Raw genomic sequence first — 23436 nt, 5'->3', positions numbered from 1 at the left:
AAATCTTTTAAGTTTTTCTAGCAAAGCTTTGACTTTTTAGAATCAGAAAATTCCTTGCATTTTGTACAAAAGGTCTGAAATTAATCTAAAAATTTCTAAGTTTTTCTAGCAAAGAAAAACTTAGAAATTCCTTGTATTTTGCAATACAAATTCCTTGCATTTTGTAGAAAAGGTCTGAGATTAATCCATTTTTTTTGGTAGATATTTACTCTATTTTTCTTCGATCTGCCATGGCCCTAATACTGCCTGGAAACTGTCTGTATTTTCTTATGTTGATAGAGAAAACGTTTATTGTTTAGACACCTTGAATCAGCTGTAATAGTCACGCCACACCACTAGATGGCACTTTGCTTTTACCATATGCCATCCGACGCGAATGCACTTTAGCCGCTTAGCGTTGAGATTACTGTAAACAACGACTAATTTTTGTCTTTCCTGAAAGAAGTGCTCATGTAACACACATATTCCTTGTCATGAATTAAAGGTAAGGAGTTAAACTAAACAGGTTAAGTCGAACAACTGATGTGACGTCGGCTTCGCCCTCAAGCGGAAGTAGAGCAAACCTCCAACAAACAGCGTTATAACGGCAGAGGTAGTGGATATTTTTTCCTTATAAACTGCCACAGAGGCAGTAAGAAAATTCTCTAACAAGTCCTACATCCGGTCTGAAAAGTTATTTGAAGGAAACAACGGATAATTCAGCGCTAAAGCCCAAGTATTTTCCAGCCACAGGAAGAATGAAGGGATGTGTCGCTGGATGTGAAAGCTGCGTCGACGCATTTTGCACGTACCAAACTGGTGAGTAATGACTTAAACTATACCGGCTTTTTAAAATCTGCGTTTGGAAAATGGTTTAAAATAAACAGTGGCATTAAAAGGTGCTCAGCAGTTACTCCCGCACGTGTTTTCATGCTGCCATACAGCTACCATTGGAATTTACACACATAAAATCAAGCATAACTACCTTCACTTATTCACCTTTGTTTTGACTATCAAAATGTCATTATGGCAAAAAGTTGATGCTTACTGCCATTTACCTCTGTGCAGACGAACATAGGTAGATGTTGATCACAGTTTTAATCAACTGGACATGAAGTCGGTCGCAGGCCCTCATCCAGTTCTTGCATTATTCCACACTCCGTATGGGTTTTAAGAAATATGATAAATTAAGTTTTCTGCGTTCTATAAGTTCTGGGTAATTGCTGTTGGGGTTTCATGTTAACCACTGACAACGTTGGACCATGACTTCCTATTATTTTCCTAGAAATCTGTTACCGCAGCCATTAGCAATGATGAACCACAGCAATGTTGGTTGTTGTGACCCTGACTGGTCAGTCGCAGACAAACCTAGAATGATTGGCAGGTGGTATCATGTCAATTGTTTATGTTGCTATCTGTCTGTGCATACATAGAGTAAACCTTGGCTGTACTTTCTGCACATGTGCATCTTGACACATCCAGTGGTGTTAAAGAAAAGTTTCACTCTGAACCCTGGTTTCAAAAAATGCCGATGTGAGAGGCTCCAGTCACTGGTATTGTGTAATTTCAACAAAAACGTTACGGTTGAACTGAAGAGCTGCTGTGGGCCTTGATCTCAATTTACAATATGTATCTGGATTTCTTGACATGGTCCAGATAGCAAATGTTTGTCGCCATTTGTTTCTCAACTTTCTGCATCAATCATCTTTGACTTTTTAACATACCAGACGTTTATTGGTGATTAAATTTCATAATGGAGAGACTTTTTCAGAGGCGGAGAGAAAATGAAATGCCATATGATGCAAACCACTAAAACCACATCTGTTTCTGCAGAACCGCTGTTCAGATGTAATCATATCGCGTTGAGTGGGTCAAGGGTTTTGTTCTGCTCCTGGGACTTGCCTTGGACTCCAGGTTTGGCACAGGCAGTTTTAGATTTCCGTGTCTTGTTTCTGTAAATACTACATTTCCCATAAACAGGATTTTCTTTGGTAATAAAAATATTCTAGCCACCACTCATAAATCACATCTACAGTACAGTATGAGGAGACGTCTCACCATGCTCTCTGTTACTAGATGGTTGAGAATCAGCAAAAAAAAAAAAACTTTAAATAACAGGCAGCAACACAGAAATGTAGCTCTTGTTTAACTTAACCTATGGATGTTCAAAATCTAATTTAAAAAATCTGAATTGAACTTCGCTCTTTTGTTCAGTAGAGATCTCATCTATTGAAACACATTTGTGCAACATTTTCCAATGGGAGGATCATCATAGTGTTGGACTTTTCATCTCAATCTTCTTCTATCCTATTACTCAGCTTGTCTTGTTCACATCTATCATTGTGTGGTTTGGCTCAGCCATAAGACATGTGAGGGCCAGACTGCAACAAACAATCAGGTCTGCAGAGAGTGTTACCTACAGCTAGAACTAGCAAAAAACTCTGCAGACTCCACACATCCTGGGCACAAACTGTTGAGACTTTTACCTTTTCTTCCCTCATGCGTTCACTCGATGAACACTTAAGATCGATAGTTGCACACAGTCCATGGAGATAATGCTGTTGTTTTCTCTAATGTCTCCTGGTGTAGCTAATTAGCTTAGCTAAGGTTTCCCCTTCATGATTCATATTAAAGATGCAGGTCTTTAATTAAGGATAATTGCAGTTCTTTCATTCATAATAATATCTAAAACACACAATTTGGGATGTTTTCACACTGGATTTGCTTTTCAGACTCGCTTTGTTTGGGAACCAAAACTGCAACATTTGCTACATTCTCAGCCGGTGCGGTCCGCTTTTGCACTGCACTGCGTTAAATGAACTGCCTGCTTTCTCCCTTGCCTGTGGTGGCGCTACACCTAGAACAATTAAGTGAAACGACATAAAAAACATCTGAAGAAGACAGGAGTGCAAATTCCTTCTTCTCTAAATGAAAGCAAAAATTGAGTGGCGTCAGATTTAATTGGACTTTTTCTTAACGTTAAGATGTGATTTTTGTTTTTTGTGTGTGTTAATCATGAATTGATTTGGGTTAAATTTGTGCCATTAAAAACAACACTAGATTATTTGTAAATGAAATGTAATGAAGGCTTGATACAGCTTAATGCATACAATAAATATTGACAAAATGTTTTTATCTATCAGTGGATGGGTCTTAAGTATCGCCTCTTGGTGTTTTAATAATGTATTGCGTCCAGCTGTGTTTGAGCTTCCCCAGATCAGTACCATCCACGCCCCATAGCTAACCCTGGCCTGTAATCCTGACTCCGGTAACCTGGCCATCTGCGCCTTATTTAATGCTCCTATTTGTAACAGTAAAATCCCACTGTGACCTATGCAGACAGTACACCCTATTATTCAGCTCTCCTCACAGTAACTGTGTTTACATCCTCAAAGAGTGTGTTGTGATGTTTATGTAGCAGTACAGCTCTTGTTCAGGTCTGATTGTTAGGATAAAGTCAATGCTAACACAGCTGAAACCAAGCGTTACTGTTTATGTACAAGCTAGTGTTAGCACAGCAGCACAAGTAGAAGGTATAGGACTTGAGAAAAGCAGTTTGTAATTCTTGTTTGTTTCAAAACAATGACTCAACTGACTATTTGTACTCTCTCATGTGATTCAGGTAATTTCGCAACTATGTAGTCGCAGAGGATTATCGAAGTGGGCCTGCGAAAAGTTGTTCCAGCAATGGGGTGAGTGCTCGCGTTGTTTCCATTGGCAGTGCTGAAAAAAACTAAAAGCAGCACTAAAATAAGCTGCAGTCAAACTTGCAGCATAACAAATAAAATAACCAAAGATAAATCGAATACATTGGTCAACAGTCAAAACATTTTCTGGGGTATTTCAACTGTTTTAGGGTCATTTTGATGTGCCGAATCCAAAAATCACATTGGTTTTGCTCCAGCAACTTTCTGAAGTATGGAGCAACATGAGCATCAAAATGCATGACTTGGTCTCACATATGGATCAGTTTCCTGATAATCTGGGATCAATGAGTGATGAGCTGCAAGAAAGATGAGGATGTAATGTTCAATTTACATGTACTTGTTTACTACTCAATTTGCAGAAATCCACATTTGTAACATTTAATTAATAGACTCTGTTAGAAAACAAGTTTTTTTCTCCTAAAACCGTTTTTGGATGAGAAATATTAATGGAAATGAAATGATATGTCATCAATTTAGTCAGAAGATCGGATTTCTCTAAAACAAATTGGAATAAAAACCTGACTGAGATTGCGAAGTGATTGAGAAAATGGATGTCATTTTTGGATTCAACAGCACAAAATAGTACTAATTCAGTTGAAAAAACATAGACAACTTCCAAAAAATATTTATTTGTAACCCAGTGTAATTACAATGGATAAATGAACAAAACTTGACATGTGAATCATCTGGAAAGAAGATGATGTAGTGTGAGATCAGTTTTGGGCCAAATTCAGATCATGAATATTCTTAAAGGGCCAGTTGTGCCAGAATGTATTGATAAAACCTGTTCACAAATTGTTAAAATATCAGTGAATCCTTAAAATTAAATAATATTACTCTACATCTTTTCAGTCCCTCCAGGATTTTGTGATTTTTTTTCTAATAAAAATCAAAGTGTTTGTGGCACTAATTTGGAAATATTAGCACTTATTTATGACTTTTTATTACTCGCTATATAGATCATGGGCAATAATCTGACATCAGTTAAAGCTGACGCAGCTGTTTAGTACAAGTAAGAAAGTTTTTGACAATTTTTGAGAAAAATCTGCAATAAATTCCCAGGTTTTAGCGCAAAAATGCGCAGGGATTTGTTGAGTTTGCCTGAATTTCCACGATAATTCTCAAGGGACTGATATAATTTGGCAGCAAACAGATAAAATCTGCACTGATTTGATTGATAACATAATATTTAAGCACACTTGGTGTTTAGTCTAGAAGCTACAACGGGCCAGATTTGGCCCACGGGTCTTGAGTTTGACACGTGTACTTTAAATGTACTCCCTCTATAAACATATTTTCTGCTACAGACTTTTATTTTTCCCTGATTTGATTTACCTTGATGAGATACAAGAGGAAAGTGTGACCAGATCCAACTTGGACTCCTTAATAATTACAGTTTAATTAAACATCAGTTGAAAACGATCATGAAACTCTCCTAACATTAAGCATTTAAAGATTAATGTGGAAAAAATACCAATGTTTATAGTACAGCTATAGAAGCCTTTTAAATCTCTCATCTAATCCTGTCTGACTTTAAAACGAGCCCATATTGATTTGTCACCACTTGTCTCCTCTTATTCTATTGCTACCTTTGCAAGTTCTGGAACATATTTTTCCAAAATTATGTTTTATAAACTGACCGTTCTGTCTAGACTGACAGTAAAAGCTAAACTGTATACCAAGACGAGAAAACATTTAAATGGAAGTGGTTTTTTTTTTTTAGAAATGAATCAACAATAATTAGTTGCAGACAGACTACTAAAACATTTTCTCCTAAGAGCTACAGTGCCCTGTTTTTTTTTTTCTTCTTTTTTTTTTGACATGGTCCCCTTGCAGAACAAAGACTGGGGAAATAGTCATCTTTGGGGAATTATAGTTAATGTCTGGTATTTTTTGGCTTGGGTATTTGGCCGTTTCAGTAATAGGACTGAGTTATCCTCAAGGGCGCTGGACTTGAATTTTGTGCACATTTGGTTCTGGTTGTTCCAAAAACAATGGAAACCAGAATTTAAAATCATGATTAAAAGTGAGTAACTGATCAGCACCACATACACACACACACATAATATAATTTCTGTGATCCATTTCTGCTTTGGAAAAATATAACGACAAACAAAAACATAATTTTCATTTGTGATAAACACAGATACAGTTTCTGACCTACTTGCGTATGACCTGAATCTGTATTTGTTCTCAAAATACTCAACTTTCATCTGTTTTCATGATGGTTCTGGCATTCACTGTCGACTTTAATGAACTCTTTGCTGTTTGCATTTGTGTGGTCTTTCATGACAACAATTTGTCTGCGTTACTGGCAGCGACGACTCCAGGGACGGCGGTGGATCCCTGTCAAACATTTTGAACCACTTGGAGTTGAAATTACGACTCGAGTGTTTCACTCTGCAGTGTGTGCTGCGGTATCCCATCTGAAGCACAATGGTAATCTGTTTTTTCATGATTTCATCGGCAGAATATGATACTGAAAGATTGGCTTGTGTAGTTCTTAACAGATTAGAAAAATTTATCATAACGTTGTCCTTGTATGGTCTACTTTGGAAACTTTGTGGTCACGCAAACGGCCTCTTCTTGGAGCAGAAGCTGCCGGATATAAAGGCTTTAGTGGCATGTTTGAAAATATAGCTTTTCTTTTTTATGTAAGTTTGTGTCAAGACTGGAGGTAAAGCTTAGCTGGTAGACCTGTGATGTTTTGGTGTAAGAGGCCTTTAGATCTAGAACCCTGTTTAGTTGGCTTTAATCAAACTCTTAATTCATTTGCCTAGAAAGTCTAGAACTCTGATGTGGACCAAAACAGCGATCTCCATAAAAACCAGGTTTTGGTTCGGTTTAAGTGAACTCTGGTGCTGTTCGAATGCATATATGAATACTAAGTGGACCGGAGATTGCTCCAGAGGGAAGAAGTGGACTACAGAGCAGGGCATTCTGGTTAAATACAAACAAAACAAAGGCGCAAGTCTAGCTAGCAGGAGAAATGTTTCATGGTCGTTTGCCATAGTCTAAAAAGAAATCCTACAAAAGCCAAAATTTGATGCCACTTTAGTTTTGCGGAGACAGAACTAACGTGGAAGTGCGCTCACTGTCTTCTTCAGAGATTTTGATGTTGTTTCCTTCAGTGGTTCTTGGTACAGCGCCCCCACAGGCGAGGAGGGGAACAGGTTGTTCAAATGTTTTGGTTCATTTGACGCAATGCAGTGTGAAAGCAAACCACACCAACTGAAATGTAGCAATTGAACCAATTCTACCGGAAAATCAAGTGTGAAGACACCCTCAATCAAGCTTGCAATCTCCAATTTTCATAGAACTCTTTCTACCACAATCCAAAGTTTTTATTTTAGTTTACCTCACTGACTGGATTCAACAGGATCTGAATATATCAAAGATAAAGCTCTGTACGTTCAGCACATTAGCATCATTTGCAAAGTTTAAATTTGAACAAGTATCAAGAAATGGCACCGTCTTTATGTACTTACTCAAATTATTGTCATTCTGTGTGTGATAAATTTGACATAATGCTTTCCTAGTGGTCTACTGAGCCACAGTGCGATTTTAGATTGTGTCTTCATCTGGCTGGTGTTTTTTTGTAAAACAACAATGATCCAATTCATATTCTTGACTGACTGTCAGTACAGTCAGTGATGACACGTTTATGACCGTTTTTACCGCAAATCTGCAGAGCACTTGTCAGTCAGAACATTATGATATTGGCAACCAATATCATACTGAAGCTGCTCAAACCACTGCCTCAGTCTTCACTCATGTGCTGCAGTATTTGCAAAAACGCACAACTCTGCTTATCCAAAAGTTTTGCTGTCCTGAATCTACATACAACATTTTAAATCCTGATTGGTGTCCCTCGCTTTAAAAAACAAAAAAAATATATTTTCTTTCCAGACTGCTTCAATTTCAAAAAGGATACATAACATTTGTTGTATGGCTTTCATTTGAACTATGTGAGACTTTAAATAAATCTTTGTCTTTCGCAAGACGTTGGCCGTGTTGCCTTAAAGATGATTGTGATATTAAACTTTTTGGACAAGCATTAAAACTTAACTACAAGGCGTCTTGCGTTAAAGTTCGGCATGCCTTAGCAGAACCATTTGTTATCCATTTAAATTATAGCACATGCAAAGCACAGATATATTCAATTATAACTGTTGCCAGTGCACGCAACATCTTCTGTCTGATTTTAATTAGTTCTGTGTTGGTTTTAGTATTATTTTTTAAATTCAGTTTCAATTTACTGTGGTGTGTTTTTAGTGCTCATCTTTTCTGCTCTTTTAGATAATTGATTCTCCACTCTTCACTTCTAAGTGAAGCATCTACATAAATTTCATTGTTTACTTCCAAATTATTCAAAGTACTGGGTGCCCTTGTGCCTCTAAATTTAAAGCTTAAGACATCCCCCAAACTAATTCTCTGTTTGCTAAATGCCAGAATAATGAGAGATGGTGTTTTAATTAAGATTGTATTGATTTAAAATGATCAAGGTCATGTTTATGCAAGACATCAGGCCATCATTCGGGAGGTTACAGCTTTTCAAGACTGTTTCTTCTAAATAGAAAAACCAGATTAGGCTACATTCACACTGCAGAGAAAATGTTGACCTTTAGTCCCATGGAAAAGGGTACAACTGAAAAGGTCAAATAATGTAGATCTAGTGCTCTAAGTAGTGTAGTTGGTATCAATCCGATGAGAGAATATTTGATTTTATCCCATATGGGAAGAAAATACTTATAATAACTATCAAAGAAGAAGCAAAGAGCCACTTGGACCTGATGTACATCTCTTTCTACAACCTGTCAATTGATTTCTGACAAATTGGTCCCAATTAAACATGTCAAACGTAGCAGAACTAAATGACTTAAAATTAAGCTATATTACTTTAGAGTGATCTTTCTTTGGTGACATTTAAGAAAAACACTGCTATTTTGTACAATCTGTAAACAATTATCAGCTTCAGTAACAACATATGGCTCCCCAAATCCCCAGATGTACACCTGGCCTGTTTCAGGTTGTGTTGCCAGACTTTGGCTGAACAGACATGGTGCTAATGTGGCGTACCTCCCTGCAGCGCCTTGTTCTTTGTGTCTGCTCTGCTTCCTGCGCCTAGTTTGTCCTGTCCTGTTGTTCAGATTCCTTGCTGCGCTTGTTTCCTTTTCTAAGATTCGAACCCCAGGGTGTGATCTCTGCAGGGATCACCCAGGGATAAGCAGCATTTGGAAGTGTGGTTGTGGTTGGTGGTGAGTGAAGAGATGCTAATGAAAAGCAGGAACCCACTCACTTCCATTCACTTGACTTGGTTAGCATGGACAAGACTTTTATTCTCCAGACCGTTTGGGAAGTGTATTTTTTCCTGTGCCGTTGATTCTTAATGTTCTGCACCCAGAGATCATGCTTTGAATACATTGAGTGTCACAGGAAGACAGGAAAGTTGTTGTTAATGTCATTGCATGTATGACGACACCACAAAAGTACTGAGACTTCTCTGTTTAGTGAAGCCTTTGCAAGCTTCACACAGTGTTGCTTTCTGCTCAGGAGTGTGCACTGTACTCTATTGGACACAAATCTTTCCTATGCACGTGACAAAACCACAACCAGCAGCTGACAGTATGTAGCCACAGGGCAACACAGTGATTTCCTGCAGAATGCAGGGCCACTGCCCACTCGCTAAGTTGTTGAAATATTCTTCGTCTCAGTTCACATACGTCTCCAGGCGGAAGGCTCTGAAAGGTGAGCAGGTGTTTCTGCAACATGTACATGAAGCTGTTTAGTGGAGGAGGTCACTGGGCAAAGGAAAACGAAGGATTTATACCGATTCTACATATTTACAGAGTGTAAAGATTTATAGCTTTGACCACCTAAAAGCAGATATAGGCCCAGAATTGAGAAACACTGATGAATATGTTACAGACACACACCACTTACATAAGCAATGTTGCAGACGCTTTACACTATTTTATGGAACTAGTGTTCCTAAACACACCCTATTGCAAAGCAAAAATGGTTAAGAAATGGATTTAGGTGCATATTGTTGATTTTGAGTTGTTGATTTGTCATGAGGTTTGTAACTGGGTCTATATTAATAGATGTATATTTACACAAAATGTTTTCTTTAATGTATTTGTCCTCTTATACTTGACTGTTCTTGTGTTTTTCTGTGTCTGCTATAAGGGGTTTGGTCCTCCAGCTCCACCTTACTTTCTTCTTCTTTTGTTCAGGGTCTTCCAGGACTATTATAAATATTAAGTTATTAATTTCCTTTTCCCTTTTGTTACTTGTTCCACTGGGGAGAGGCAAGTTTTATAATCCATTGTAATCCTTTCATTTATATTGTTCAAATGTTTATTTTTCTTCTGTATTAATAGTTATTTGGATATTTTCATTTGAGTTGCTGTTACACCTTTATAACATTTGATGCATGCTAACACTATTATTTTGTATAGATCGGGTTGGAGAACTGGAGCACATGCTATGTGCTAATGCTAATATCTTCCGATTGACAGATTAAATAAATGGAGACCGCCTCCTAACACAGACTTGGTGTCTTGTGGTTTGTCCGATCACCACATAACACACACAATGCAGAAGTCCACCGGTCACACATTCACACCAAATGCGCTTTGAGCATCAGGCGTGTCTGGTTTACATTCGAAGTCTATGTGGAGGCGCGTCACAGGTCTAGCTTTGCGCGATTTGAAGCATTTTGAGCATTTGAATTTATTTAGATGAAATATGCAGGAGATGGCGGAAGAGTTTGAAGGATACGTATGCCAAGTAGTCTCCTCCTAAGGCCTGACTAGAGCGATTTTGGCACGTCCGACACATGTGTGAACAGCACACATGCACATGCTTCAAGCGACTCATCGCCCTGAGGGAAAACGTCGGGTTCATCTCGTTAGGTGACCACCGCATGGTGTATTTATGTCTCTATTTATTTATCTTTGTTAATCTGCTCTGCACACCTTCTGAAAAAAACAAACAAACAAACAGTGGTTTGGATTTGGGGAGATTGAAGGTCTTGCACTAAATGTAGCGAAACAAGCCGAGCGAAATGATCCAAAATGCCAACATGCAGTGACTGGCTGCTGACAGGAAGACACAGGAAGATGTAATTTTATATTTTGTAGATTTGTTCTAAAGAAGTATGTTTTGTTTTTTTTTCATTTTCTTGAAACCTCAGAGCTTCATTTCATTCCAGCAGTAAATCCAAATGATGCAAGTTGGTCACCCGTGTATGACTTAAAGTGCAAACACGTCTGGAGTGAACGTACCATAAGTCCAATCAAGTATCTGTGGGATGTGTGGGACAAACTTGTTCAAAGCAGGAGTTTTCCAATTCGTCATTAAAAGAAACTGTCTTGAAACTTTTAGATCCTCAGTCCAATACATATGAATCAAATGGTTAAATTTTTTTTCAACATGCCGCAATGTTCTGCAGAGCAGCGACTCAAACATTTGATTCCTTCATGTTGAAAATGAGATTCATGCCACCACACGCAGAAATCTTAATCCGTTTACAACTTTTGAATTAATTTAAGGGCTTGTTGTTAATTAATTTTTTAGATTCAAGCTTGATCAAATGCATTTCTACCTCCACAGAACCAGAACCAAACATGGAGAACTGAACATCTGGAGCAAACTTCCAGAGTTTCTTTAAACTCAAAACCCAGCTGCTTAGAGTTGCTTTTAAAACATCATAAATGAAACATTAATCAGTAATCTGACGTGTAACGTTGGCACTTGACAATTGGTGACTACTATGTATTTTTATGGTTTTATGATGTAAAGCACTCTGAACTGCCTTGTAGCTGAAATGTGCTGTACAAATAAACTTGATTGATTGATTGGATAGGGTTTGCATTGCTAGATGGAAAACTCTTACCAGCAATAGTAGATTTTTAAATGTTCTCATTTCATTCATAATCTAAATTTTACACATTTGCGTAGACATGTCTCCTAGCATTAAGAAATTACACATTCACTTCATCTCTACCACAATCTCCTTTTGTATAAGCAAATATTGTAAAAAAAAAAATGAGATGACAAGATGTCATTGTTCTGGTTTATGGATTCGCAGAGGAGGTAAAATATCATTGCAGTCTAGAGGGAAGATAAAAAGAAATAGTCTCAGTTCCAGCAGGAGCCAAGTTTGACTGTTCCCATCCTTTTCACATAGACAGTGGAGATCTGCATCGTATTAAATCCCCAGTGTAGCCTTTGTAGTTGTGCATCAGTAAGCTGCAGAGCTGGCTTGGTGTTTCCAATTTTATTTGGAAAGAAACATCTTTTGGCCATTTGAAGTGTAGATATGAAAATTTTTAGCACATGTTCTTTTAAAGCAAAAGTGTTTTTATAAGAATTAAATATATAAAAAAGAAATACAAACCAGCCACATCCTCATCTAGCTGTACTCTTTTCTAATATTCTTGTTTATGGTGTTTTTATAAGAAAAACGAGGGCACTCAAAATGCTTTGATCCATCCTTGAGGACTTATGGGGCATTACAATGTAATGTCCAAATAGTCATTTAATCCTTCATTTAAAAAACCACTAAAAGAAAACAAATTAAAAATGGAACTGTGCAACATTCAAACAAAGGCAACTTGTGGCAGAAAACTTGTTTTTTTTTTTTTTGCATAATGTTGAGTTGAAAAACTAAGGACACAAACTTTTTTTAGCTTATTGTTATTAACATGAAAGCAGCACAACATCTTACCAAGTGGTTTAGTTTCTAATCCAAATAAGACAAAACTTTTCAGCAAAATATAGGAGCTTTTCTAAGAACGTAATTCTTTAATATTGATTAAAAAAAATACTAGTTCCACTGGCACATTTTTTCACTTATAAACAATACATTTTTACCATGTCATAAGTGAAATAACCTAGAGGAAATAGCACTTTTTCTCCAATATTAAGGGATTATTTACTTAAAACAAGCTCCTATATGTTGCTGAAAAGTAGCTTGTAAGTGAATTTGGTTTTAGTTAAGCCTACTAGAAATTAGACCAAAATACTTGGTAACATTTTCAGTGTAGCACAGGTATATCAAAAACTGTATACTAATATAGCAATGTTCATTGTGGCAAATAGTTTGCTCAAGTTTACAGTATGTAAAAAGTATGTAAAATGTGCTGTTTGTTTTTTTTACATTTAAAGTGGCAAATTAATGTAACAATCAGTGCACATGAAAACTTCACACAGAAAGATCCTTACTGGGATTCGAACCTAGAACCTTCCTGCAAACCTGACAGTGCTGAAAACCACTTGAAGTTACAGAAGTTTGTTTTTATATACACACAATGTGTCATGGCCAGTTCTAAACATAGAAAGAGAGTCAGGACAAAGACTTAAAGCATAAATAACTTTAAAAAAAGAAACAACCTCAAACTAAAACTGTTATGATGCGAAAATCCAGTTTCCCTCTCTGAACTCAAATGAGCCTGAGCTGATTGAGCATTTTTGCTTGAAACAGCAGGTCCAGGTGTGAGCATTTACAGCAATATCTTCACAGATTGAAGAGCCAGTCTTATGGCGCGTTCACACCAAATGTGTTTTGAACGTGAGGCGCGTCTGGTTTACATTCAAAGTCTATCAGGTCGAGGGCCTGAACTTTCGCCGCTCGACGCAGAGTGTCAATCAGCAAGAAGTGGTGCATTTTTCAACGTGATCTCAGAAAAATAATAACTATGGAGGATAAACTAATTGTCACTGTTTGCTCTCAGGAGCACCTGCGGCTATACGCACGGTGCATACCTTGAGATTTTCCTTTAAATAAAATAAAAAAGAATAATTTTTGGAGTTTTTATATACTACTAACAAAATTGTGGAGAAAAAAAAGATATTTTATGTCAAAACACCTTGTATGTAGCGCACATCTCTATGATGTTAGCCGGCCGTGACATCTGCCGCGCTCTTTCTGAGCGTCGCGCTAAGATTGCAGGTTAAACAGTTAAATCTAGTTGAAACGTTTGCCAAAGAGGAGAAATTAAGCAAACATTTTGGCTTTAGATTCTCCTCCTTCAGAAATTTCAAACACACCATCTGAACCTGGGAATGCTTGTTCTGGTTTTGTGTGACACACACACGATGCGTGTTGGAGGTGTGGTTGTGCTCCTGTGGGTCAGGTACAGTGATAGTTTTGTGCATACCCTCCGAAAATAACCTGCAGATGCGCCTATTTGCTGTTGTCCTAAAATTTACGACTAATCAAGTTATGACAACAGAGACAGGAATAGAAATGTCGAGTAAGTGTAGTGGGTTGAGAAAAAAAGGTAAAAAAAAATCAATAAATAAATAGAAAATACACCCCCTATTTTTCTATCGGAGTTGTTCTTGTCTTTGTTTTTCTCCTGTGTGTGTAGACGTGTTTGTTGTGTGCGTGTGTCTTCTTGCCAGTGGGGGCGCTCTCGCGCCGCCGTGGGTCTAGCGAGGAGAATGAGTTTCCTGGCTCTGGGCATGCGCGGCTCAGAATAAACGAGCTCTGCCAGAGTAACATTGTTTCAACTCGCCTCCTCTGTGATCCACAGGTAAGATAGAAGGCCACTCTCATAAGCCATGTAAAATGATCTGTACATATATAAAGATTAATTTCGGAGTCTATTGTATAACTTACATGTATAATTGCAAAGTTTTGTATTGATCTGTGTCGGCGTGTAGCTTGCTTTTTGTTGTTGGAGCCTTGGGGATTTTTAAATTTATTTATATCACTTGATCGGTCAGTATTTTTTGGGTAGCATTATAATATTTTTGTTTCTTATAACAGTGTATTTATTTGTGGTGGGCTTGATCTCTTTTGTGGCCGCTGTAACAGTTACAACTGACAAACGTTAAAAAAACACAGTTGTAACTGACAAACGTTGGTGTGTCAGTTTACTGTGTGTTGTAGATGGAACGTTTTGTTCAGTTGGGTTATGTTAATTTAGGATTAGATTTTCTTAATTTCTTTTGCTATTATGTTATTTTATTTGAGGATTTTATTTTATTTTATTTCTTTGTGGAAACTCCGGATGTTGTAGACTGCATTTGAATTGTATTGTGGTTGTGTTTGTTTAATTGAAAATGTGCGGCTCAGAATAAACGAGCTCTGCCAGAGTAACATTGTTTCAACTCGCTTCCTCTGTGATCCACAGAAATTGGTTGCAAAGGATTCATGTGCCTTTGCACCGCTTGATACTGGCTCAGATTCCCCTAGGTCTGGTGCCAGTAACATAAGTTATAACTTTTACTATTTGAAAAATATTTTCACACATTCACAAATGTTTGCAGCAGTTTTTTTTTTTTTTTTTACATGTTAAACCAAGAACGTATTGTTCTTGTTAGATTAATCTTTTCATTATTATTTATTGACTGTTTTACTCCTAATTATAATGGCGGAACAAATTAAAGTTGTTTTTTACATGTTTGACCAAGCTTGTGAAGCTATTGGTGTATTTAAGTGTGCTGTACTGGTGTAGAGTTATCAAATAAACTTGTAATTCACTATGTTTATGTCTGTGTTTTTAAAAAAATAAAGCGTTTTAAATCATTTCAGCTATGTTTTTCTGTATCGTATTGGAATTGGCCGATAGTAAACCTCAGATATCGGTTTAGTTTAGCATTGAAAGTGAAAAAAGAGGATCGGTGCACCTTTAGTTTAGGCTGTAGTTACTGTGTTAATGGGAGAAACTGTAAATAAAATAAAAATACCATTAACAGATATGAATAAGAGAGTTATTCTTATCTTATGAATTCTCAATTAGTTTATATATAAAATTATTGCAGCATTGAAATTTGAAGATACCAAACAAAATATTCCAAAATATGACACATCTGCATCTGTATATCTTACTGTATAAGTATTTTTGTTGTAAATTATTAATTTTTGTGTATTTGCTTGTCCTGAACTGTACAAGGAATTTAGTGTAAATGCTAACACCTTGTATAGCCAGTCCTCAGAAGTTAAGGTTACATAAACATTGGTGTTTTCTTTGCAATGTTTTATGCCTCCTTTAAATTTTTATTTTTATTTTACTTGCACCACTTTATTGAACTTGTAAAGCTTGATGCTCCCCAAGCCTCCCTTGGCTCATGCACTGCAGTAGATCCGTCACTGCGGTTCACTTACTATCATCTCTTGTATTGCATTACGCTAATGTTGGCGTTTGTGGTAAATATTTTCACTTTGGCTTCCTTAATAACCCAAAAGAGCCAAGTTGACATAATTATTTGTCTGGGGTGTGTTTGCGTTGTGAATTGCTGCTGTGGTGTAAATCAACAAGCAGCTGGCTGCCAGTGGGACAGCTTGAAGCCACATGAAAAGGACAAGGGCGGCTTTCCCTGTGTCGACCACATTCGCTACTCAGCCGCTTCCCATTGTTTTTCCTCTAGGATTTCAGCTGCAGACTGAAACCTGGCAAAGAAAGCTGTTTTTTATTTGTTTTTTTGTACATGTATGCTGCTGCTCAGGTAGATACTGACCCCCAAAAGCTGCAATCCTTTATTGTTGAGAAGATGCTATAAAGCAGGGGTATCAAACTACAAATAAAGATCATGAATGTTCTTCATGATCTTGATTATCAATACCAGTTTTTGAACACTTATTGACAAAACCTGCTCAAAAACTGTTAAAATGTCAATGAATTGTTTAAATTAAATAATATTATTGAACATCTTTTCAGTCCCTCCAGGATTTCATGATTCTTTCTGTGATTTTTTGCAATAAAAATCAAAGTCTTCGTGGTTCTAATTTGGAAATATTTCCACTTATTTATGACGTTAAATGTGCCTTTTTATTACTCGTTGTATAGATCATGGACTATAATCTGACATCAATTAAAGCTGAGGCAGCTGGTTAGTACAAGTAAGAAAGTTGTTGCAATGAACTTCCAATTATTACCAAAATTTGTTGATTTTGCGTGAATTTCCACAATAATTCTCAAGAAACTGGAGGGACTGATTGATATAATTTGGCAGGTTGATTGATAACATAATATTTAATCACACTTAATGTTTAGTCTAGGATCTAGAGGGCCACATAAAAAGCTGTGGTGGGCCGGATTGGATCCACAGGTCTTGAGTTTGACACGTGCTATAATTGCTTCTGTTTAGCATGTGCAGCTAAATAACTGAATATTTATAAAGATTCAGGAAAGAATGAATATGTAAAGCTGATTAGAAAGAATAAACATAGTTCCTTTTGCTCATATAAGACAGAACCACAGCCATGGAGCCAGACTGTCTGAGCAGGCCTACTTTTAGGAAAAGGGAAACTCTCAGCACGTGCAGAAACAGTTCACTTTACAGGTCAACAAGCCTGAGAGAGCAAAATTGCTGGAAACATGTTAAATAGAGACGGGGAACATGAACTGCGGCTGTCAGGACACAGCTCTCTCCCAGAGGAGATATTTATACAACACTCCCAAGGCTATAATCGTGGTCTCTTAACTATGTCTTCGAGACTGCAGAATGGAAGTGTTTATCCGAACCCTGTGGAGAAGTGACAGGAATAGCCACTAGCAGTTTAACATGAAACAGCCTTTCTGCTGGCTAGCTAAACTATGCTCTAGCTATTTTTAATCAGGAAACTACTGCTTATTTTGGGTTTTTCAGCAGACTATGTCTCTAATGAAAGGATCTGAACTGTTTTGGAAATGAAATGGGCAATTATAGTACCAAACAGACAAAAATGATATCTAAGACCTCAGCAGAAAGTCATGCCGGTTTGTTGACTACGTCAAATTTTCAACTCGGCTATTTAGAAAACCTGCTGAGCATTGACCTTTAAAATATATCCTGTGACCCACGAAAGATATGAAGCAACACAAAAGCATAAAAAGTGAACTCGTACTTAAAATGTTCATTTTAAAAGTACAACACAGCCACTATTTTCTTATTCATGTATAAGGATATTAGCTATTAGCACTGCTAGCTCATTCAGAGAGGGCACTTTGGAATAGAGATGTGCGATATGGCATAAAATTCATATCACGATATATATATTGTGATGGGTGCAATATATAGCGATATGATTTGTGCAAAACTTACTATAGAAACGAAAAAAGATCACACATTAATTGAGTGGAGTGTATATATTTGTATGTGTTAAAATTATTAACGTTATAAACGTTGCATGTTATTTGTATGCAATGTTTGTAACTGTTTTACTTTGTGCTGCTATTATAAAATATACAAAGTTACTATTATCCTGTAAATTTTGATCAGACCTTTAAATGAACACACAACCACAAGTTTATTATTGACCCATTTTCCAACACAAATGCAAAATCCCGGCGTTACCTGCAAGTATTCCCCCGGATTAAGCTTGGATTTGGAATATTGTTGTCATTCTGGTTTCCATTTTCCTTTTAATTCAGAGGTTGTTTCAACACAAGAGCTGCTTGGTCCCCTTTAAATGGACCAGAACAAAACAATCCTTGGATTGTCTGCTTTGTTTCAGCAGATGTGAAGCTAATGTGAACTCCAGACCAAGCAAGTAAACTCTGGTCCGACTAAAAACGGGTCTGGACTTGCTTATATGTGAGCCCTTAATGCTTCCATTAAGAGAAAACAAACAGTCCATGTTGGACAGAATAGAGCAGCGGTGTCAAACTCATTTTTGTTTTGGGCCAAATTCAGATCATGAATGTTCTTAAAGGGCCGGTTGTTCCAGAATGTATTGATAAAACCTGTTCACAAACTGTAAAAATATCTATGAATCCTTAAAATTAAATATTATTATTGAGCATCTTTTCAGTCCTTCCAGGATTTTGTGATTCTTTTTGTGATTTTTTCCAATAAAAATCAAAGTGTTTGCCGTACTAATTTGGAAATATTTGCGCTTATTTATGACGGTTAATATGACTTTTTATTACGCGCTGTATAGATTATGGACTATAATCTGACATCAGTTAAAGCTGAGGCAGCTGGTTAGTACAAGTAAGAAAGTTGTTGACAATTTTTGAGAAAAATCTACAATAAACTCCCAATTATGCATTAGTGCAAAAAAGTGCAGGGATTTGTTGGTTTTGCCTGAATTTCCACAGTAATTCTCAGGAAACTGGAGGGACTGATTGATATAATTTGGCAGCAAACAGATAAAAACTGCATTGATTTGATTGATAACATAATATTTAAGCTCACTTAGTGTTTAGTCTAGAATTTAGAGGGCCATAGAAAACGCTATGGCGGGCCGGAGTTGGCCCACGGGCCTTGATTTTGTTTGACACACGTACAATAGAGGTACATGTGATCAGAAAACTAAAATCCTCACTTAGTGTTTGTGAAGCATGGCATAGCTGAAGGCACGCTTGCTTGTGGAGAGAAATGGAGGATTTTTACACCAAATATCCATAAAACAGTTATTTCTATTGACAAATATACTTAGACATACAAAAATATAAATATTTATATACAAAATGAACATTTCATCTAGGTCAGCTGTCATTTTTCCAAGAACAAATGACTCAATTTTTTTAGTTTGTACCTCTCCATAAATACAGTCTTCCTGAAAGTGATATATTTCTAGGAGAAAGCTCACCTTAATGTAGAAATCTAACAGAAATTAGAAATCGGTGCATTTTTTTTGGATTAAGTAATAAATGAGCTTGCCATACAGGCCTTCTGCTCATGCAGGGCAGATTAAATCAAAAGTAGCGACCCGGATTTTCCTGATGTGGATGCGACCTTAGACCTTAGTTATTTCCAGTGTTTACATTCTGACCTAAACTGTCTTATAGGTCTGAAGAATCTGCACTTTAAAGTACTTATAAAATACCCGTAAAAGTATTAAAATGTAGATTGGAAATTTAACAACTCAAAAGGTGAAACACTGAAAAGCTGCATCTATCTGCAATTGGTTTGTGTTATGCTATGGCTAAAACAAAAATGCCATAGTTTGCATCTTTTGGTAATTCTTGTTTGAAAGAAAATAACTTCAAATCTGCCAAAAGTGTGAAAAATTTGTAATCTTGTATGTCAGCATTAGAAAATATGTGCAATGTTTTGTCAACATGAAGGAGAAATTATTTATTTTCATTCTAATCTTTACAATAACGCATTTATTATTGAATATGTTGTCCTTTAATTTAACAATGCTTTATGAAGGATATCTAAGACTTTTATTTGTGCCAAAATAGAAAAGCTTCTTGACATCCACAAACTTGAATCTGAAGACCAAAAGAATGAATGGTTGGACCAAAGAATGGATTCTGGTTCAGCATTGTCATTCTACCCCGTAGATACGTCTTTCAGCTGTCAGTTTCGCCTCAGACTGGATGAAAAAAGCGCTCGAGTTCATTAATCAAACTTGTTACCTTGTTTTGATATTCAGCAGAATCACCATGTTTGAGTCTTTGGCACATAAACACGGTCCGCAGGCGGTCAGCCCCGCCCTGAGAAGCACTAAACTCCGCGACACGGCTGTCAAACTAAATCCCCGTCTTTCCTTAAGTCCCGGTTGCTGGGAGCGGACATCAGGAATGTTGCTGGGTGACAAAAGACGATTAGTGGCCTGTTTTCTGTGTACGCTGACATTTGTGAGTCGTGTGTGTTGTATGGAAATTCTTGGCATTGAGGTTGGATTGGATACCACAAAGGCTCTAAAAGGTTTTCTTTCACACTCTGCTCTGAAAGCACGTTGTTGAGACATTTTTAAACAGAAAGAAAATGGTCTTAATCTGACAAATAATAGAAAGTGGCTTGATAACAGTGTCAGCATTCATCACCTAAATTCATGGTGGAAAAAATAAGATATACGCCACTATAAATTCCAAAGTTTTGCATATTTTACATCGGAAATTATTTTAAATTTTGGACTTCTTATTTAATTAATAACATGTGGATATAGCTTAGTATGTATGTTTAGAAATAGATCAATTGCTTCTATGATGTTATTTTTATTATAATGAAATGTTTAAGTGACAATTATGAGATGCACATGTTTGGATTTCTTCTTTGGTTTTATGACACAAAATTTCAGTAGATGCTAGCTCGATGTATTCATGAGAAAACCACTTTAGATTTTGGGGTCACTGACTATTTGGAAAATCCATCTGTGGGGAATTTCCTGGTCAACTTTCAGTGTCTTTCCGCAGCGAATCAAGTTTTACTTCACCATAAACTGAGAGGAGACTCACCAAAAAACGACAACAAAAAAACAAAACATAAATTATTGCCTCTCTAAAATTGTCACCTTCAAGCTTGACTAAACTTTGCAGCTTCCCACACGGATAATGTCTTCTGGTGGGAAGTTTTAAAGTCACACAGGACACATTTGAAAAAACACAAACCTTTCAATTATGGGCTTTAGTTGGTATATTTAGACAGACAAAAATGAACTACAATAATTTGGGTTATTTAGCGTCTTACAACAAAATGCGGGTCCATATTTTCACCATTTTTTCTTTTATTTATAAATGGAAAAAAAATATATATATATATATTTTTTGTAAACCCGAATCTACATATTTAGTTTTATAACTAAATATTCCATTTGGAAGCTAAATATGTAGCTAGCAATCAAAACTAGTTAACTTCCAAATTAAATATTTAGCTCAGAGCTGCATATATTCCTTTCACAATAACAAATTTTACTGGATGATAATTTGTCCCAGAAGTTATCGCGATAGACGATAATATTGTTGCTTTGAGACACATTTCAAGCAACATAACGGTAAAGGCTTAATAATGAAAGAACACATTCTCAAAGATTTATAAAGTTTAAATTTTAGTGAACATATAACACTGAAGCAGAGAGAATTTTTAAATATCCACAATAAAACATCTTTGTAAAGAAAATAGTCCTTCAAGACTTAGACTTAGACTGACTTTATTGTCATTTTGCATGCACAGGGTGTATACAGAATGAAATTTCGTTGCATACAGCTCAGGACAGTGTTTTGAGCTTCCAATGTTGTGAGGTTACTCCAGAATAAAATAAAATACAGTATAAAATATGAATATAAATCTAAATATAAAATATAAAAAAGGAATAGTTAAGACCAAAACACCAGATTTTGGTCTTACCTACTAGCTTGCTGAATAAATGTTTAGTTTGAAGCTAAATAATTAGTTTGCTAACTATATTTTAGTTTGGAGCAAATTTTTTACTTTGTAAACTAAATATCTAGCTTGATTTAGTTTGAAACATGACGTTTATAAAGGAAAAAAAAAATTGCAATTACAGGCTAAATGGCCCAAATTATTGCTGTTGATGTGCAACTTTACAAAACACTTTGTTGAATGTGTTGCCAGGGTTGTTTTTTCATTGCAAATGTTGGCATAAAATCTCCAGCTTCAGCACAATTGAGACGGTGTGAGCTATGCTTCAAAAAGAGATGCTTGCCAGGAAATTTACCAGTTTAAATAAACCTGATATGTCAAACTCAAGGCCTGTGGGCCAAATCCGGCTCGCCATAGCTTTTTATGTGGCCCTCTAGATGCTAGACTAAGCACTAAGTGAGCTTGAATTTAATTTTATCAATCAAATCAATACAGTTTTTATATGTTTACTGCCAAATGATATCAATCAGTCACAGAATTATTGTGGAAATTCACGCAAAATCAACACATTGAGTTAAAAACTAGGAGTTTATTGCAGATTTTCTCTTACTTATACTAAACAGCTGCCTCAGCTTTAATTGATGTCAGATTATAGTGATAAAAAGTCACATTTAGACTTTCTAAATGTGACACCCGTGTTATAAGCTATGCAACACCTTCAGTTGACCTTGAACTCTATGTTAAAAGAGGACTGGTAGATATCGGACTCCCTTTGCATGCCGAAATCAACTCAGAGTTGTGTGTTTTTGTTTTTTTATCTGAAGTTTACAGAAAAATGTGTCTGCTTCAGGGTTTATTCCAAGAGAGCACAACAAACAACATCTAATTGCCCCTCCTAGATACCATATCGGAGGATCAGATTGAGACCAATGACTTCAACCGCAAATTGCATACGTCGCTTCATTGCTCAGACTCAAAGCCCCGTGCGGTGATTTCCTCTTTGCCAGGAAACCCCAAAACGACTAAGTTGAATACAGGGCTTTATAAGACCAAATGGCCTTTTTTGCTAATGGATAATTACTGTGGAAACCAGTAAATCAAATTGGCTGTGTTAGCATTTTGAAGTACAATTTCTACAACTGTATCCTTGTAAACAAGATACTTGGGATACGCACTAAACGAATTGGTAATTGAAGAAAAGACTTCAGATTATTATGTAATAAACTCAGAGCCATAGCAGAAAAGACAAGGTAAACCATCAACCAGTTCATATTGGCATACACTCATTATGGGCATTAAGGTCAAATAAAAATTGTTTTTTTATGATTCATTTAAAGCTTCTTCATCCTCTAGGACAGTGGTTCTCAAACTTTTTTCAGTGATGTACCCCCGTAAAAATATATTTTTAGTCAAGTACCCCCTGACCTGGGCAAAACATTTTTGGAATAAAATAGAGGTGCAGTGCTGTAAATACCCTGTAAATACTGAATATAAAATTCAGTGCATGAACACACATTTATATTTTATTGAACTTTTTACAAAATAATTTTTCCCAAGACTTATTATGAGGAGCCTACTGATTTTTTAAAGATATTTTGATAAGCTTCACGTACCCCCTGCAGTACCTCCACGTACCCCCAGGGGTACGCGTACCTCCATTTGAGAACCACTGCTCTAGGAGCTTCACTGATTTTTATAAAACAACTGGGTGCTAACATTTCAATTTACTGTCAGCTATATCTAATCTACTTACATG

General features: G+C 36.5%; 1 long non-coding RNA gene across 1 annotated transcript in view; it reads left to right on the top strand.

Moving 5' to 3' along the window:
- Positions 1-364: 364 nt before the first annotated feature.
- The window catches only part of LOC111611389, a 69684-nt gene continuing 46612 nt past the window's right edge, over positions 365-23436 (top strand). The window contains exons 1-3 of the long non-coding RNA XR_002754034.1: positions 365-592; positions 674-798; positions 3602-3671. This is a non-coding gene — a long non-coding RNA (uncharacterized LOC111611389). The remainder of the gene's footprint in view (positions 593-673; positions 799-3601; positions 3672-23436) is intronic.

This window comes from Xiphophorus maculatus, chromosome 15 (assembly GCF_002775205.1).
Source record: "Xiphophorus maculatus strain JP 163 A chromosome 15, X_maculatus-5.0-male, whole genome shotgun sequence".
Classification (NCBI taxonomy): domain Eukaryota; kingdom Metazoa; phylum Chordata; class Actinopteri; order Cyprinodontiformes; family Poeciliidae; genus Xiphophorus; species Xiphophorus maculatus.
The sequence above is the reverse complement of the archived record's forward strand: the minus strand, read 5'-3'. Positions and strand labels throughout refer to the sequence as shown.